Source organism: Cajanus cajan, chromosome 11 (assembly GCF_000230855.2).
Source record: "Cajanus cajan strain Asha chromosome 11, NIPB_CcT2T_4, whole genome shotgun sequence".
Classification (NCBI taxonomy): Eukaryota; Viridiplantae; Streptophyta; class Magnoliopsida; order Fabales; family Fabaceae; genus Cajanus; species Cajanus cajan.
In genome coordinates, this window is record NC_138527.1 from 5258820 (window position 1) to 5278350 (window position 19531).

Genomic DNA, 19531 nt, shown 5'->3' on the forward strand with positions numbered 1-19531 from the left:
ATATTTTTTTTTATGAACAGAGGACAAATTTAAATGGATTATCCAATCTTAACATTTACATCCCTTGAATGAAACCATAACATTCCTTTTTTATGAATGATGAATCAATAACAAACAAATTTATTGAATAAAGAGTTAATCACCTATACACTGTTAATGTAAAAAAAAATTACACTGGCAACCAATCAGATCTGTTAATAGTGTCTTTTTTATTTTAATTTAATTAAATGAGCAAATGACATAATACTATTAACAGATCTGATTGGTTGTCAGTGTAAAAAAACTTTACACTGACAGTGTATAAGTAATTAACTCTTAAAAGAATTTCATCATATCAACACACGTTTTAAAAATTATATAATATCTTTATTTTCTTTTTCAATTCTTATTATTAAAAATTGTAATCATAACAATAAATTTTAAATATTAAATGTTATGTATATCGCTTCTGACTAGAGAGTTCAAAAACCTATTTTGAACTAAAATATTTTAAAAATAAAATTAAACTACACTATAAAGTACTAAATATTTTTTATAAAAATTAAATTAAACTATATTTTAAGTTTAATTTAAAAAAAGTAAAATATTGTAAAAATTAGTTCATTGCACATTAGTTATAATTTTTTTTATGATGTCTTTTTGCATAATTATCGTATCCCATTAGCATATGTAATAATTTTTTATTATAAACAAGACTATATTTTAAATATTTTTTAATATAGTTATTCAATTGTATATTAACATGAATAATTAAAATATTTACTTTTAATAATTATTTAATAAATTACATTTAAGATGATTTTAATTGATTTGATTATGTAAGTAATATATTTAAATTAAATTTTCTTTTAAAATACATTGATTTTCGAAAATTCTTATAGTAATTTTAAATCATATTTTTTAAGGCTTAAATTTTGAGATCGTTAATTAAGTTAGAACAAAAAATCTTTATTGGTTGAGAGGACTATTAAACTACTAGAAAACTAAATCATTAGGGTTAACCTAATAATTAAGTGGAGAGGGGTTAAGATAGTTAGAAACATGAAGATCTAGGTTTCATTCTCATTGAATTAGACTATGAAAAACACTCAACTATTTTTTTCAAAAACTAAATTGACTAAATTTTAAGTTTTGGTTTTTAAAAATATCAAAATTACAATAGAAATCAATTCCGTTTAATTCAAATCACAAGAAAAAGTGATTTAAAATAAAAAAAATAATTCATAAATTCAACACAAAGTATAGTTTCACTCAAACTTTTAGAATGTAATTAACTATACTAAAAATAATTTAGTTTAATTCAAATAAAGTACCATAATAGTTTAATTTAATTTTCATATAATTTAGTTTAATTCAACATTTTTGAAACACTCCTACTTCATGACCCTACCAATTGTCAAAATCTTTTCCAAGTTATTGTTTTCCTATGAAAAAACCACTGAAACTTTCTGCATAAAGTTATATGATTGAAGAACATTAGCAATAAATTTCCTCTTACATTTGTTATATGTTTTAGTAGGTAAAATATATTAAATAATATAATGTCCATGTTACATTTTTTATATGTTTTAGTAGGTAAAATATATTAAATAATATAATGTCCATGTTCATCCGTATCTTTAAAAGTAAGAGAGTTCATTTATTTATTATTTTAAAAAATTAAAATTTACAAAAAAACATATTAAATATTTTTAATTAATGTTTTAAAATATTCATTAATAATATCATTTTCCAATTTCAGGAAAAAAAATCATTCACATATCATAAAAATCCTAAAAAATAAAAATACATTGAAAATAATAACATTACATTCTTTACCATATTAATAGCAATCAGTTTATGTAATATATTTTTAGTCTTTCCTAATAAATAGTTGAATTTTAGTCTTATTTGTCGAAAATAATCTCACTCAAAAACCAATCCCGTTATATTATATTTTAGATGTTTTAAAATCAAATCAACTTATTTTTCAGACTACAAAAATTTGTTAACTTAAGTATATTTTTTAGTCTCTTAAATTTAAGGTAAGTTTATTCTTAGTCCCTCAAATTTAAAATCGGTCTTTTTAATCTTTGTAATTTTAAAAAAATATTATTTTATAAGATCCATCAACAAACTTGGCTAAGTCTCTCCTGAGTTGTCAGTTTTTAGCATCTAATGTTTTAACCTCTGGTGGAACGAAACTAGTGATCTAGTCCTTGAGAGACTTTATCTATTCCACAACGTCTGGCATTTTCTCCTTGAGTTCAAGATTTTCTTTTTCTAAAATCTTTTGTTTTTCTTTAAGTTTCTTATACTCAAGGGAGATCATGTGAGAGTCTGCTAAGAGAGTATCATAGGACATCTTATCATCATTAAATTAAGTTGAATAAAAGCTAGAGTCAAAATTTTGTTGAGTCAGACAATGTAATTCCCAACAAGGTTTTGAATGAAACAAATATAATACATGTTATTTCTAACAAGTGTGTTAGTGTTTCAGAAAAATATAAGTACACGCAAAGTGAAGAACAGAGCATGTGCAAATTCCTTCCAACACCAAAACTAAGACAAAGAATATTGAAAAACGTCTGAAGTCCACCAAGTCACAACAAGGAATATTGCTTATCGTCCACACTCTTAGAAGAACACATGAAGTAATCTAAAACATAAGGAGAGAGAAGAAAAATGGACTAGCGTATATCCACAAGTCAAAGTTGTGTGTGTAAGAGCAAGTACACCTATCTTTCAGTAAAAGACAAAGCCTTTACAGCTACAATGCCAGGAAAAGTACAGATATATCTAAGTTATGATTGAAGTCAGATATAGAAGTAAACAAACGGCACAAAAGATTTCACGTAACACAGATTCGACAAGTAAACATTTAATGCAAGAAAAAATGTATTAAATGCAAGACCCATGAAGTCTGGACGAACTAAACAAGAACATCAGGCGATGATTAGTCAAGCAACAAGACTAGGTCTGATCAAAAGCCAGATGAAAAGACAGCAAATACAAGACTAAGCGTACTACCAGTCGAAGTTTTGAAGTATCAAATGGAAGGCCAAAATAAATATCGAACAAGACTAAATCTAAAACAAGACAAAAGTGGGTCAAACATCAGATGAAAAATGTCACAAGCTCTATACAATAACAAGTCAAATATCAGATGAAAGTGCATCAAAGACAACCTCAAGCACAACATAAGAAATCAAACAAAGCGTTGGTCATAGATCAGAAGAAAGTCAACTACGCATCAGACGAAGGATAACACAGACTGAAAGATATTCCAAATGAAAATAAAGTATGTCCATCTATAATGTTGACCATACCAAAAGAGAGTCAAAGCATTAATGTCAAATGCTTAGACAAAGATCAGATCTTGAGAAACAAATGGACGAACAGACGCAGATGAAGACTGTCATAAAAGCATTCAAAGAACCATGTCTCCAAGGACAACTCAGGCATCATCTACGATCATTTAAATGCTCTCAACATGATTGCACGAGTAAAAGATGAAAATAAGAAGAAGAAAAGCACGCAAAAGCAAAAGCATGCATGTGTTAGTAAAAGTACATTACTTTTTTCAAATAAGGACAACGTTTCTACAGCTACGCGACCAGAAAAGGACAAAAAGGTTTCTAGGTCTCAGCTAAAGTTAAACACAACTGATAACAAACGTAGAAGACTTCACGCAATGTCTACAAACAATAAGCAACATTTAATGCAAGATCTTAAGCATTAAATGAGAAGATCGAACTAGTCATGAACGACTATATTCTACTTTAACAGACATTTGCAACAGGCAAATTTTACAAGACTATATATAGATTATCACTTCAAAGCTTAAGAGGTTGGCTTTCAGCATTGACAAAAAAAGTGATATCCAGCCCATGAAGCAAAGAAACCAAAGACAGAGCTTATAGAGTCAAATGTACCACAATGTATCTATCTTTGTAAACTAAGGAGTTCCAAGTGTAACTTAGGAACATGAACCTCAGTGAGTGTAGAAATATATGTATCCTCTTTATGAGAGTAAACCACACACTCAATCCTTGTAAAACTAAGGCTGCATACCTTAGTGAGTGTACAAATATATGTATCCTCTCTGTGAGAGTAAACTAAACACTCAAACCAAATCATATATTCATCATTTGTAAAGCCTGAAGAGGCTAGGGAAAGAATACTTGTAAAAGCCTAGAGAGGCTTGTCAAAGAATATTCACTACAAGAAAAAAAGTGGCTTATTAAAGAATACTAGCGCTAATGGTGAAGTTAGCGAGCCAGGAGTTGGTCGATAATACTCACTACTAGCCTAAAGAGGATGTTTAAAGAATACTAGCGTCGACGAGTGAAGTTGATGAATCAGGAGTGGTTGAGAATACTTGGGACCAGGAGTGGTCGTGACCTGGGTGGTCTAGAATACTCACTGCTAGCCTGAAGAAGCTGATTAAAGAATACTAGATCCAATGAGTGAAGCTGGCCGACCAGAAGTGGTCGTCACTTGGGTGGTCTATAATACTCACTGCGAGCTTGAAGAGGCTAAACAAATAATACTTGTACTTTATTGAATATCTAGTGGAACCCTTCATTTAAAAGAGACTAGACGTAGCTCAATTTGAGTGAACCAGTATAAAAATACTTGCACTATTTTTCAATATTTTAGACGCACTTTTATGCAATTGATTTAATATGCTGAAAACTTCGTCCAATATTTATCGTCCATTACAACTATCTTCAGACGAAAGTCACACTTGTTTAATTCATTATCTTAAAGAATAGTTTTCGTTTAAGAATTATTTTCCCTGTGCAAAAGATAAACTTTCAGACACAAAAACCTCTTGTTGAACCAATTCTACACAGTTACTCCTAAGGATTCAAAACAATATTTTTAATTGGACGAAAAGGAGTCCCTTTCAAAAAAGGTTTTAAAATTCCTTTGTTCACACACACACATATTCAACCCCCCTTCTATGTGTATTTTCGCTAACTTCAATTGGTATCAGAACTTAACCCCTTGGGTTGAGCAATTAACATTGCAGGGGTAAAATACGATCCATAAAAGAACAAAGGACAAATGGAAGTTGAAAACCAAGGAAGACAAACAACTGGTATAGGTAAACTCAGTATCAAATCATCTACTTCAATGATGCATACTCTATATGTTATAAGAGTAGATCATATCTGATACATTAGGATATATATATATATATATATATATATATATATATATATATATATACTTACCATCCAATTTCGTCTGAAACACAATAGGACAACCAACGTAGTAAATCATTACGTTTGAGTACTCCTCAGAGTGCAGTAAGAAATTGCTGCGTCTGAAAATCTTCGTCTAATGAAGCGACTAGGAAATCTCCCTCGCATTTGAATATTTAGCTCATACGTTTGAAAATTCAGTCTAGCACCTTTGTATTAAATGACCTTCATCATTAAACGCAGTGAAGTCGAAGACAAACATTCTCCATATTTGAAAGATTAAAACGTTTTTGTTAATGGATAACTACATTGTCGCTTAGGTTTTTCTTTGGAAAAGACAGATCCTTTACCCAATGCCCACATTCAAAGGATAAGACTGTTAAGCCAATCAATAACAAAACTGTCATTTGGGATTTGTTTTGAAAAGACATATCCTTTACTTCAAATTTAATGCATGTCGCTCGTTACATTGCACGAGGAAGACAAGAGGACGCTACGTCATGCAAAATAATAATAACATTAAATATAGAAAATATTTTTCTGTTCCAAGGAGCCCTATATCCTTCCTCGTAGTCTCACTCTTTATACTCCCTATTCCACATGCTTTGAATTCTCATTACCTTAAACTTTCCTTCTGAATCCCAACACCCTAATCTCTTCCAAAATGTTCCTCATCCACTACAAAGGCCGCTCAAGTTGAAAACGCTGCACCCGTGACTATCCCTGTTGAAGTGCGCAAAGCAATTGACTGTGTTCATACCTTCCTCGCGGAGATAAAGCCAGTGATGTACCTAGGGTATCACTTTAATATTAGCCAGATGAAGGAATGGGGAATAACCATCTACAAGGATTTGGCTGACTGTGTGATCCTCAAATATTTCAATCTTGAGAAAGTCATTTACCATGGCGTAATGAAGGTGCTCTATGGCTCCTTGAAGGCTTCTCGAGGATCTTTCGAGGGAAATATGCTCGGTGTACCGGTCAAGGCCATAAAAGAAAATCCCAATCCACAGTTACAAAGGAGGCCACAGCTCGAGATGGGTGAAAAAGTGAAAACAATTGTTCTGGAGTCGGTGCTGAAGAAGCAAAAGAGGAATAAACGTTGGAGAAGAAGTCGTAAAGAAGAAGGGAGCCAAACAACACACCAAGGAATACGACGAGCAGGAGAAGGAACTGATTAGGTTGAAGCGTGAGGCCAAGTTAAAAGCCAATTCGACCAACTTAACCATTTGTCCACAACAGCCTTCATTTCCTCTACCAAAGAAATGTTTGCTCCTCCTAAAGCTCTTCCTTCTACGTCTGAACCTGCACAGCAATATGTCTCTATTGAGACATCCAACAAGTTCAGAGAAGACTTGGACAACAAGTTGGATCGTTTATTCAACTTGATGGCGTCGCAACTTTCCTAGGATCTACCTCCGTCTTAATGATCACCTTAGGGAAGATAGAATAATAAGGATAACCGTGTTAGAGGAAAAGTTTTTTTTTTTTTTTACTGTGTTAATTCCTCATGTTGTACATATTTCTAATTCAAGTCAATACAATATACACTCTCTTATCCAGGATTGTTGCTTGATGTATGGAATATGCTATTTTTTTCTTTATTTCCTTTCTCGCTTGCTATGTTAATTTTTTCGGTATTAGACAACTCCTAGAAACTCATCCATTTTGTTTTGATGATTACAAAAGGAGAGAATAATTACACGAATTCTGTATTAGATAGATTCTTCATACAATTCAATACAACATACATGTTATACTCAAAGTCAGTATTCTAAAATGCTCTGATCATTTGTTAATATTTATGCTCTGATCAATGTTATGATTTTTCTATGTATGGTCCTGCCTAATATCTCGCTTGTCATAATTTCTATCTTGGTATTAGATTTCTCTTAGAAATTCATCTACTTCTTTTTGATGATTACAAAGGGGGAGAAATAGAAAAGAATTAATCAAATATGTTATCTAAATCAAAATGACTAAAAGACAATCTAGTAAGGGGGAGAGCATGTACTAAGGGGGAGAGTTGTAACACATATAAACTATGAATTCCTCTGTATGAGTTTTATCTGAAACAATTTGATCAATTATATTTGTCATCATCAAAAAGTGGAAGATTGTTGAGTCAGACAAAGAAATTCCCAACAAGGTTTTGAATGAGACAAATATATTACATGTTGTTATTTCTAACAAGTGTGTTAGTGTTTCAGAAAAATATAAGTACACACAACGTGAAGAACAGAGCATGTGCAAATTCCCACACTAGAACTAAGACAAAGAATATTGAAAAATGTTTGAAGTCCACTAAGTCACAACGAGGAATATTGCTTATCATCCACACTCTTAGAAGAACACATGAAGTCATCTAAAACATAAGGAGAGAGAAGAAAAAAGGACTACCGTATATCTAAAAGTCACAAAAGACATCACGTAACACAGATTCAGCAAGCAAACATTTAATTGAAGAACAAATGCATTAAATGCAAGATCCATGAAGTCTGGACAAACTAAACAAGAACACTAGATGATGGTTAGTCAAGCAACAAGACTAGGTCTGATCAAAAGCCAGACGAAAAGATAGCAAATACAAGACGAAGCGTACTACCAATCGAAGTCTTGAAGCGTCAAATGGAAGGCCAAAACAAATATCGAACAAGACTAAATCTAGAACAAGACAAAAGTGGGTCAAACATCAGATGAAAAATGACATAAGCTCTAAACGATAACAAGTAAAATATCCGACAAAAGTGCATCAAAGACAACCTCAAGCACAACATAAGAAATCAGACGAAGCGTTGGTCATAGATCATAAGAAAGTTAACTATGCATCAGACAAAGGATAGCACAGACTAAAAGATATTCCAAACGAAAACAAAGTTTGTCCATCTATAATGTTGACCAGACCAAAATAGAGTCAAAGCATTAATGTCAAATGCTCAGACGAAGATCAGATCTTGAGACACAAATGGACGAGCAGATGCAGACGAAGACTGCCATGAAAGCATTCAAAGAATCATGTCTCTAAGGACAACTCAGGCATCGTCTACGATCATTTAAATGCTCTCAACATGATTACGCGAGTAAAAGATGAAAAGAAGAAGAAGAAAAGCACGCAAAAGCAAAAGCATGCATGTGTTAGAAAAAGTACATTACTTTTTCAAATAAGGACAACATTTCTACAGCTACGCGATCGGAAAAGGACAATAAGGTTCCTAGGTATCAGCTAAATTCAGACACAGCTGCTAACAAACGTAGAAGACTTCACGCAATGTCTACATATAGGAAGCAACATTTAATGCAAGATCTTAAGCATTAAATGAGAAGATCGAATTAGTCATGAACGACTATATTCTGCTTCAACGGACATTTGTAACGGGAAAATTTTACAAGACTATATATAAATCATCACTTCAAACCTTAAGAGGTTGGCTTTCGGCATTGACAAAAAAAAGTGATATCCAGCCCATGAAGCAAAGAAACAGAGACAAAGCTTATAGAGTCAAATGTACCATAGTGTATCTATCTCTGTAGACTAAGGAGTTCCAAGTGTAACTTAGGAACATGAACCTCAGTGAGTGTAGAAATATATGTATCCTCTCTATGAGAGTAAACCACACACTCAATCCTTGTAAAACTAAGGTTGCATACCTCAGTGAGTGTACAAACATATGTATCCTCTCTATGAGAGTAAACCAAACACTCAAACCAAATCATATATTCATCATTGGTAAAGTCTGAAGAGGCTAGGGAAATAATACTTGTTAAAGCCTGGAGAGGCTTGTTAAAGAATACTCATTGGAAGCCAGAAGTGGTTGATTAAAGAATATTAGCGCTATTGGTGAAGTTAGCGGGCCAGGAGATGGTCAATAATACTCACTACTAGCCTAAAGAGGATGTTTAAAGAATACTAGCGTCGACGAGTGAAGTTAACGAACCAGGAGTGGTTGAGAATACTTGGGACCAAGAGTGGTCGTGACCTGGGTGGAATAGAATACTCACTACTAGCCTGAAGAGGCTGATTAAAGAATACTAGAGCAAATGAGTGAAGTTGGCCGACCAGGAGTAGTCGTGACCTGGGTGGTCTATAATACTCACTGTGAGCCTGAAGAGGTTGAACAAATAATACTTGTACTTCATTGAATGTCTAGTGGAACCCTTCATTTGAAGGAGACTGGACATAGCTAGTTTGAGTGAACCAGTATAAAAATACTTGCACTATTTTTCAATGTTTTAGACGCACTTTTATTTAGTTGATTTAATATACTGAAAACTTCATCCAATGTGATGGAGAAGGTTAGGAGAAGTGGTAGGTGTTCTTCTCCTTAATCTTTTCCTTTGCTCGGATCTTCTTCAAGGAAATAGAAACCAACATGATGAACACTATATGGAGGAGATTCTCGGATAGGAAGAAGGCTTAAGCCTTGGATGGAAGCATCCAAGCTTAAGGTGCAAGGGAAAGCTCACTTCAAAGAGGAGGAAATCCTAGAAGGGTTCCTAAGGTGAAGCTTTCTCTCATGGTGACTCTTGAACGAAATTTGGCTGAATAAGCTCTCAAATTTCATTATTCTCAAAAGTGAATACAATGTGTGAGGAGGAAACTATTTAAGCCACCGAAATTAGGAAGCATTTGGCGCCAATGTGAAAGCTTCACATGTGGCGCCAAGATTTGAATTCAAAATTTGAAATTTTGAATTCAAATCTTAACCCACATGTGTAAGTCCGAATCCCATGGGTACTAAATGCATTTAGGTCTGATTTAGTGTGCATTTAGGGTTGAATTTGAGTCACACATGTTCAGCCAAGGTGGCTCCATCCATGTGACTCAAAATGCAACTTAAATGCATGCTAAATTAAACCTAGTTTTTCCTATTTCAATTAAACAAGTAATCCTCCTTAAATCCTAAACTAATGACCTAAATACAATGGTCAATGAAATACAATGAATAGGAAAAATTACAAGAATGAAAATGAGCCCAATATTGGGTACCAAAATCCCAAAGGCCCATGAAGCCCAAAACTAGGCCCAACAAGCCTAAATCCTAAAATGCTACTCTATGTGGTCCAAAATACAAGACCAAAATATATGATACCTATACTAACATGATGTATACAAAACATATGAAAATAGCTATAACAAAATATGGCCCATGAAAAGTTCAACTTGGGCCTTCCCAGGCCCATTGGGCCTTGACTGGCCCACACTTTCATGTCTAGCCAACTCCTCTTGGCTCCTTCAATATGTCACCTCTTGCCTTCCTAGGCATGATTCCATCATCCCCTCCCTCTTGAAAAGGATTTGTCCTCAAATCACGAGGATGCATGGAATAAGAATCATCACCTACATACACAACAAATTTATGATGAAAAAATGGATTATGGATCCTAAGAGGAGTCCTTATATCTAGCCTAAGAATGAAAAATAAACTATCAAAATTAGGCTCCCTAAAAGTAGAAATTGGATCCTCTTCTAAGTATAACCTAGAATGAAATCCTAAAAATGTAATGACACTATAGCTAAGACAAAAAAAATGCTTCTTAAAAATTACAACATCTTGCCTAAAGTACCCTAAATGGTAACCTAAGCTTTTCCTAGAATATAAAGAAAATACCACTAGAAAACGCAATAAACAATTTTGGATTTGATTGTTTACTAGATACTCACAATCATATAAGCTATATTTGTCTTGTAGGGAAGGAAACGTATTAAGTTCAAAAGAGTAAGAACTTCCCATAAGATCAAACATAGAATATAGATTATTATAAGTTGTATCTACTAAACAATGTAAACCGAAAATTGGGTGCTTTATTAGAACAACTAAGGTAGAAGGAATCCTAAAGAGGGGAAGGCTTTCTTCCTTGGGCACCTCCAAGGAAGTAGCACAAGAAGTGGAACTAAATGTAGTCCACTCCTTCTTCACTACATCTTGAAGTTGAGATTCATTTTTCCTTAGAATGATTTGTTCTTGAATCTCTACTTCATGACTAGTGGTAAGATTAGGGTAAGAGTTAAGGTCTTTATTTATGAAGAGAGTATTTTGTAAATGATTTTTAGTGGTAGAACAACTCTCTTCACTCACAAGTCCTTTAGAGGAATTATTTTCCTCCTTACTCTTCCCTAAGAGCAATGCCTTTTTTCTTTCTTTTTCTCTTGTTTTTCTCAATTTTTCTTTTGTTAAAAGTTTTTCTCTCTTTTGTTTAATAATGTGAATTTCTTCCTCTAAAATTGCAAGTCGTGCTTTTTTTTCAAGTTTTTCTTTTTCTTTTTTTAAAGCTTCTTGCTTTGTCCAAGGTGTTAGTGATTTAAGCCTTTGAGTAGAATGTGAAAAACTTTTTGGAGAGCTTGAATCACTACCACTTGAGGAATATTTTCTCATGATTAAACAAAATAATTTTTTTTATATGCTATGCAAAAAAGAAAATATTTTTGGGTTTTTCAAGGAATAAAAATAGCACTTGGAAGTCTAAGTGTACAAGTTGCACTATCAAGGGAGGTGAGCTACAAAGAGCCACTTAATAACCAAGCCTTTTCAAGTGGAAATCACTAAACTCCTTTGTGGTATCTTTGATTCCCCAAAACTTTTCACAAAATTTTTTTTTATGTGTATGCTTTTCACAATTTTGTTTTTAAGCTAACTAAGCGTGAACAAATAAAACTACACAATTCTAGACGTTTCAAGGCAGCAAAATTAAACAATTAAGGACAAGAAACTTAAAGGAAACAATGTAAGCAACTAGTCGGATATCCTAAGTGGAAGCTTGAAACATATGAAATTTCCAAGCCACTTCCACTAGCACTACACGTGAGGATGCTAACAAGGATTTAGATATACCTGACCAGCTTCTTAATACTCCCTCCAAGCTTTACAAATTGGTTTAAAATACAAAAGATTTGGCAAAAATCTAAACTAGCCTAGGAAAGCAATAAAGTGGCGGCTTTGGCAACCAATTAGTGACGGATTGATGTTCAAGTTTTCCAACACTTATTCAAGTGTTTAATCCGCCACTAATCCTTCAATATGATGCTCCTGGACCTGCAAAAGAAACACAACAAAGAGGTTAATGTGGCTGCCTCACAAGGTGAAGGAATTGGTCACTCAAGTGAAGGAAGTTTAGGAGGATTTTGGTCACAAAATTAGGTCAAATTTGGTGATTGTAGTGTCCAAAATTTTCCTACTCTTTGTTGAGCAATGCTTGATCCTTGAGCAAGGATTTAAGGCCACTTCCAGCACAGGGAATTTAATGAAAGAAAACAAGACAAGCAACAAAAGCACAATTTGAAAAGCTTATACCAAAAATGAAGAGTAATATGTATATATGACAAGACTTAAAGAGGTTCAACAAGTAAAACTGAAAAATAAGACACCAAATAAAGCTAGAACTCAGTTAGGAAGGTTCCTAGATAGGTTAGAGTAGATGAACAAAACAAAAAAAATTTGAAAGCAATTGGATAAGTATAGAACAAGTAATAGCCAAAACAAGCTAAGGAATCAAGTAGATTTTCACCAATGTGCACCTCTCGGCTTTTTCTATTTAAAATGATTTAACTATTTTTTTTTATTCTTTCTTTTTCCAGTTTCAAGTTAAGATTCCAGAGAGTATATTTGCCTTTTATTTCAAATTTTTCTAAGATTCCAAGCTATAGAAACCGTGACTACAAGTTAGACAAAAATTCAAGTGAAGAATGATGAAACTAGTGCACTAGTTTTTAGGTTTTGTGTTGGATTCTTTTTGTATACTTTTCTTTTGAACTTTTCTTTTGTTTTAGGCTCTGTATTTTCCTCTGTTTTCAGCCTCTTTACTCTTTTAAAATTTCGAATCCAAAAGATAGTGCACTAGAAGTAGGATTAAGCACTTGAAATTTGAGTCACAAAATTTTTTTAAGAATTTTTTAATGGAAAGTGATTTGAAAACTTAAGTACACAAAGGAAACCTAACTCTAAAGAAACTTGCTAGGACTAATAGCAAATTATGAACACAATAAGGTAAAAGAAAAAGCACATATAGGTAGGCAACAATGAATACAAACCGAAACCAAAATATGAGACAATGTACTCAAAGAAAAATTAGGTCAACATGCTAATCAAGGAATTATGTAACATATAAGGACTAAACACAAACTCTAAGACAAAACATGGATTAAAAACCAAAATCTAATGCAAATGCATGAAGTCCAATCACGAACACATACAAGAATGGAGAGACTCAAATTAAATCAAAACAAGCACAAGCTAATAGGTCCTAAACATGTTGATTGTGGAAGAAAATTCAAAAACAATCAACCAATGGATCTATGGAACAAAATGTGATTCAAAACATATAGATCCGAAAATAAACTCAAACAAGACAAGAAGAACACAATGAACAACACAAGATCACAAAAAGAAACGGACTCAAAAGTGAAACAACTTATCTCCTTGAAGACCTTGCTCTTGATACCAAAAATGATGGAGAAGGTTAGGAGAAGTGGTAGGTGTTCTTCTCCTTAATCTTTTCCTTTGCTCGGATCTTCTTCAAGGAAATAGAAACCAACGTTATGAACACTATATGGAGGAGATTCTCGGATAGAAAGAAGGCTTAAGCCTTGGATGGAAGCATCCAAGCTTAAGGTGCAAGGGAAGGCTCACTTCAAAGAGGAGGAAATCCTAGAAGGGTTCCTAAGGTGAAGCTTTCTCTCATGGTGACTCTTGAACGAAATTTGGCTGAATAAGCTCTCAAATTTCATTATTCTCAAAAGTGAATACAATGTGTGAGGAGGAAACTATTTAAGCCACCGAAATTAGGAAGCATTTGGCGCCAATGTGAAAGCTTCACATGTGGCGCCAAGATTTGAATTCAAAATTTGAAATTTTGAATTCAAATCTTAACCCACATGTGTAAGTCCGAATCCCATGGGTACTAAATGCATTTAGGTCTGATTTAGTGTGCATTTAGGGTTGAATTTGAGTCACACATGTTCAGCCAAGGTGGCTCCATCCATGTGACTCAAAATGCAACTTAAATGCATGCTAAATTAAACCTAGTTTTTCCTATTTCAATTAAACAAGTAATCCTCCTTAAATCCTAAACTAATGACCTAAATACAATGGTCAATGAAATACAATGAATAGGAAAAATTACAAGAATGAAAATGAGCCCAATATTGGGTACCAAAAGCCCAAAGGCCCATGAAGCCCAAAACTAGGCCCAACAAGCCTAAATCCTAAAATGCTACTCTATGTGGTCCAAAATACAAGACCAAAATATATGATACCTATACTAACATGATGTATACAAAACATATGAAAATAGCTATAACAAAATATGGCCCATGAAAAGTTCAACTTGGGCCTTCCCAGGCACATCGGGCCCATTGGGCCTTGACTGGCCCACACCTTCATGTCTAGCCAACTCCTCTTGGCTCCTTCAATATGTCACCTCTTGCCTTCCTAGGCATGATTCCATCACAATGCTTATCATCCATTACAACTATCTTCAGAAGAAAACCACACTTATTTAATTCATTATCTTAAAGAACGATTTTCGTTTAAGAATTATTTTTCCTGTGCAGACGATAAACTTTCAGACGCAAAAACCTCTTGTTGAACCAATTCTGCACAGTTACTCCTAAGCATTGAAAACAATATTTTAATTGGACGAAAAAGAGTCCCTTTCGAAAAAGGTTTTAAAATTCCTTTGTTCACACACACATATATCCAACCCCCCTTCTATGTGTATTTCCACTAACTTCAAATTTACCTCTACATCTATAGCATCTGACTAAGCATTTTCCATAAGGCATATGTTGGCCTTCTCATCTTCTAACTTGTTGCTTCCATTGTTATCTAGATCCTCCCAAGTGGCCATTAGATTATTTTTGGCCTTCTTCTTATAAGGCCACCTCTTCCTTTGTGAATGGAGATCAACCTTCATGCGACCAAGCTTTTTGCACTCATAGCAAATAACTTCTTTGTTGTTAGACTAATTGAGCTTTCTAAACCTTTCATTCTTTCAATGGAAATTTCTTAATCTTCATTTCTTCTTCAACATGTCCTTGAACTTCTTAGACATACGAGATATCTCATCATCTATGAAGTCCTTGAAGCTATCATTTGAGCTACTAGGCTCAGATACTACCTTCAACGCTTTCCCCTTTTCTTTTTTTCTTACTAGTCTCACCTCCTTTTAAACCAATAGTGCCATTTGCTTTAGGATGATCTCTGTTGTTCAGATGAACATCATGAACTCGTAGAGTTCCAAGTAGTTCATCAAGAGTGAGAACTTTAAGATCACACACTTCTGAGATGGTTATGGCTTTGGGTTCCTAGACTTTAGGTAGACTATCCAAGATCTTAAGATAATTTTAAGCTTTGGAAAACTCAATTTCCAGGGATTTTGAACCATTTAGAATTTTTTGGAGTCTTCCAAATATTTCATCTATGGATTCGCTCTCTTTCATGGAGAACAACTCATAGTGTCTCTAAAATGTGGCAGGTCGTTTGAGCCTTACATCTTTAGTACCTTCATGAATTACCTTGATGAAATCCCATATTTCTTTAGCAGTTGAGCAACTATAAAACTTGTTATACTCTATTATGGATAAGGAACAAGCAACGATGTATCTTGCTTTAGTATTGAGTTGTAATATGTTATGGCCATCCTAAGTATATTCATTTTCAAGCTTGGTAATAGCAACATCATCTTGAGTGATGATTCTCCAAAGGTGGTATTAGGTGAATTTGATGAACATTTTCATTCGATCATTCCAATACGAGTAGTCTTCTCCATTAAAGGTAAAGGGCTTTGTAAGAGAGACTCATTCTGGTAGGTATTGTCCTTCACTACTTCCCACAATGGATATTTGTCCTTTAGCATGGTTAAATGCTCGACCCCATCAAATACTAAGCTTTGATACCAAATTGTGGAGAAAAGATAAACACTAGAATGGGGGATTGAATAATGTATATAAAAAATTTGCATGTTTTCTGTAATGAGGTACTAATGTTAGTTACATGAAGCAAGAATAGTAGTTAAATGAAACACTAAGTATTTTTATACTAGTTTGCCTCAATCATCAAGACTACATCCAGTTCTTAATCCAACCAAATTGAGTTCCATTATCTTTAAACAAAGATACATGTATTCTTTTAATAAACCATTTCTGCCTCAATCCTAAGTATTCTTTGACTTGCCTTTTCAAGCAACTATCCAAGTATTCTTTTAACAACAAACATATCCTTTTATAGTTAAGTTTTTCTAGGCTCAAAACAAGTATTCTTTTATAGACAAGTCTCTCCAAACTCAACCTTATAACAATGATTATGAAGGTTACACAAATGTTGTGTTCGTCTCACTTATACGTTATATACAACCAATTACAAAATAATGAGTATTTACAAGAAAGAATGGATTTTTTTAGAGAATGTTTATGTACAAATATATAATGCATCTCTATCTTTCTTGTGTTTTGAAACTTCTTGCATAATAGCTCAGAGAAGATGATCTTTGCAATACTTTGAGTTTAGCTCACAAGTTTGCTTCATTTATCTTCATTTTCGTCTCTTGTGGTGCCAAGTAACCGTTTGGCACATTTAATGCGAACATTAAATGCATTTCACCTAATAGTACCTCTTATCTAATTAAGGAGGTTACTTATCAACTTTCATACTAAATGGAACTTGTAAAAGTAATGTCAATGCAACAACTATAATAGTGACTTTATTTGCTTTTGTTCGTGATTTCAAGGATTTAATTCTAACAAAAAGCATGGTTCTTCTATTTAACAGATTTGTGAGTTTCGAGACGATCTTTTGATTCAATCTATTAAGGAATGAAGCATTCAAAGTGAACATTGTTGTTAGTCTCAATAAATGATAAATATTTGATGTATATGAGACAAATTGTATGTTTCATTTGATTAATAATTGTCTTACAGACAATTTGTATCTTACACTTTAGTTGATAAGCCTTTTAGGGATATGTTTTAGAGACGTTTTCACATACATTTCTTCTATATAAAAATGTTTTGTTTGTTAGCATTAAAACTCTACGTTTAGGGGATCATCTTTTAACTTAACATATATATTACTATATATGTTGTTTGTATTTGGCTAGTCGGTTTGCATTCCTGAACCGTGAGTCAAAGTGAGATATTTCTCATTCTCTTTTCTTTTGTGTTGTCTTCTTGTGATTTTTGTAGGTAATCATCAGCATGGTGTTGAGCATGTCGACGATGAGGCTTAGTCCTCAATGTTGGATTTTGCTGTAATAGGACACATAACACCAATTATTAGTTAGGACTAGTTAGGATTTGATTTATGTTATTTAATTTGAGTAGTTTTATTTTGTTTCCTTTATAATTTGTTATTTTCACTAAGTCTAGTTTATGTTAAAATGTGATTCTCTCTACCTATAAGACTTTGAGTTCATTTATTACGTCGAGGTTATTCAATTTACATTATAATATGTATTATGTCATGCGGGATAGAAGGTGTCATAAAAAAATGTATTATTATTACTTGGACAAAAACTTTACCATATCAATTAATAGAACTATTCTAACATAATTTTTATTTTTTTAAAATAATTATTATAAAATCAATATTTTTAATTATCCTATTCTATAATTTTATTTATTATTTAAAAAATTATATTATTAATTAGTCACAAATTATCTTTAATAAGAATTTAAAAATAATTACTATAATTATTTATTATTTAAAGAATTATATTATTAATTAGTCACAAATTATCTTTAATAAGAATTTAAAAATAATTACTATAAAAATCAATAAATTTATTACTACCATTTTTTTGTATATAAGATCTAATTACCTAACTTATCAAGATTAAAAAAAGTAGTTAATTTAGTTGATAATAATAAATTTTTTTCTTTTTAAATAAATAAATATATATATATATATATATATATATATATATATATATAAACACACACAGAAAGAGAGAGAGAAGATGGATCCATTTACTCTAAGATTAAATCTACTTAAACTTATTCCATTCAATAACTCATGTTCTACATCAAATTTTAATGATCTAACTATTGAATTTAAATTTCTTAATACATAGATCAAGTCTGCAAATTTAAAAAAAAATGAAAATCTTTTGATACTTCATTTCATTAATTCAAATCAATGAATAAAATACTTTTATAATTATCCATTAATTTGAATTAATGAAACGAAGTATCAAATGATTTTTAAGTTTTTCAAAATTTGCATATTTGATCTATGCAATAAGAACTTTTAAATTCAATAATTGGATCGTTAAAATTTGATGTAGAACATGAGTTATTAAATAGTGTAAGTCTAGGTAGACTTACTACTAGAGTAAATTGATTACTTCATATATATATATATATATATATATATATATATATATATATATATATCCAATAGTTGAATTTAAAGTTCTTAATGCATAGATCAAATCTATAATTTTTTAAAAATTTGAAAATCATTTGATACTTTGTTTCATTAATTCAAATCAACATATAAAATGATTTTACGATTATCCATCAATTTGAATTAATAAAACGAAGTATCAAATGATTTTCAAATTTTTAAAAAACTTGCATATTTGATCTATGCATTAAGAATTTTAAATTCAATCGTTGGATCGTTAATTAACTCCTAGAGTAACTCTATAAAGTTACTCCACATTTCAGTCCTTTATTCTCTTTTAATCTAACGGTATTTCTCAAATATGGCAAAATTTATTAGTCTCCTCTTTATTTATAGTAATTTTTCTTGATTGACATGAATTATTTTTTATAATTAGTCTTATCCTTTTTTGTTTACGCTTTTCCTTCTTCGTTTACACTCCTCTTTCTTTGCATATCAAAAAAGAAAAATAGAGCAAAGTTATCAAATTTTCTCATAAACATGAATGTGTCATCCCGCTACAACATTAAAAAATTAGAGCAATAGTGAATTCTAATTAACCGTAATAATTAACTACTTAGTTGGGTCCTACTATTGTGAAAAATCTTCTCTTAAGATGCTTTCTTTTTAACTAATGATTTATCGAGGGACATTTTGAGCCACTCTTAAATATGAAATTTTGAGAAAATTACTTAATTGTTGTAGAAAAAATTTTATGATTTTTTTTTCTTAACTTTTACCCGAGAAAATCATGAATAACCAAGTACAATTAAGCATTGTAGTTGTAGAATTTGAAGAGTAGATGCATTGAATGCGGTATATATTTCAAAATGAAAAGAATTATAAAACAATTGAGTTGCAAAATTACCTTTTGACAAAGAGAATAAATAAAGAAATTAACCGGGACCCAACAAAACAGTCAATTATCACGATTAATTAGAATTCGTTGATGCTCTAATTTTG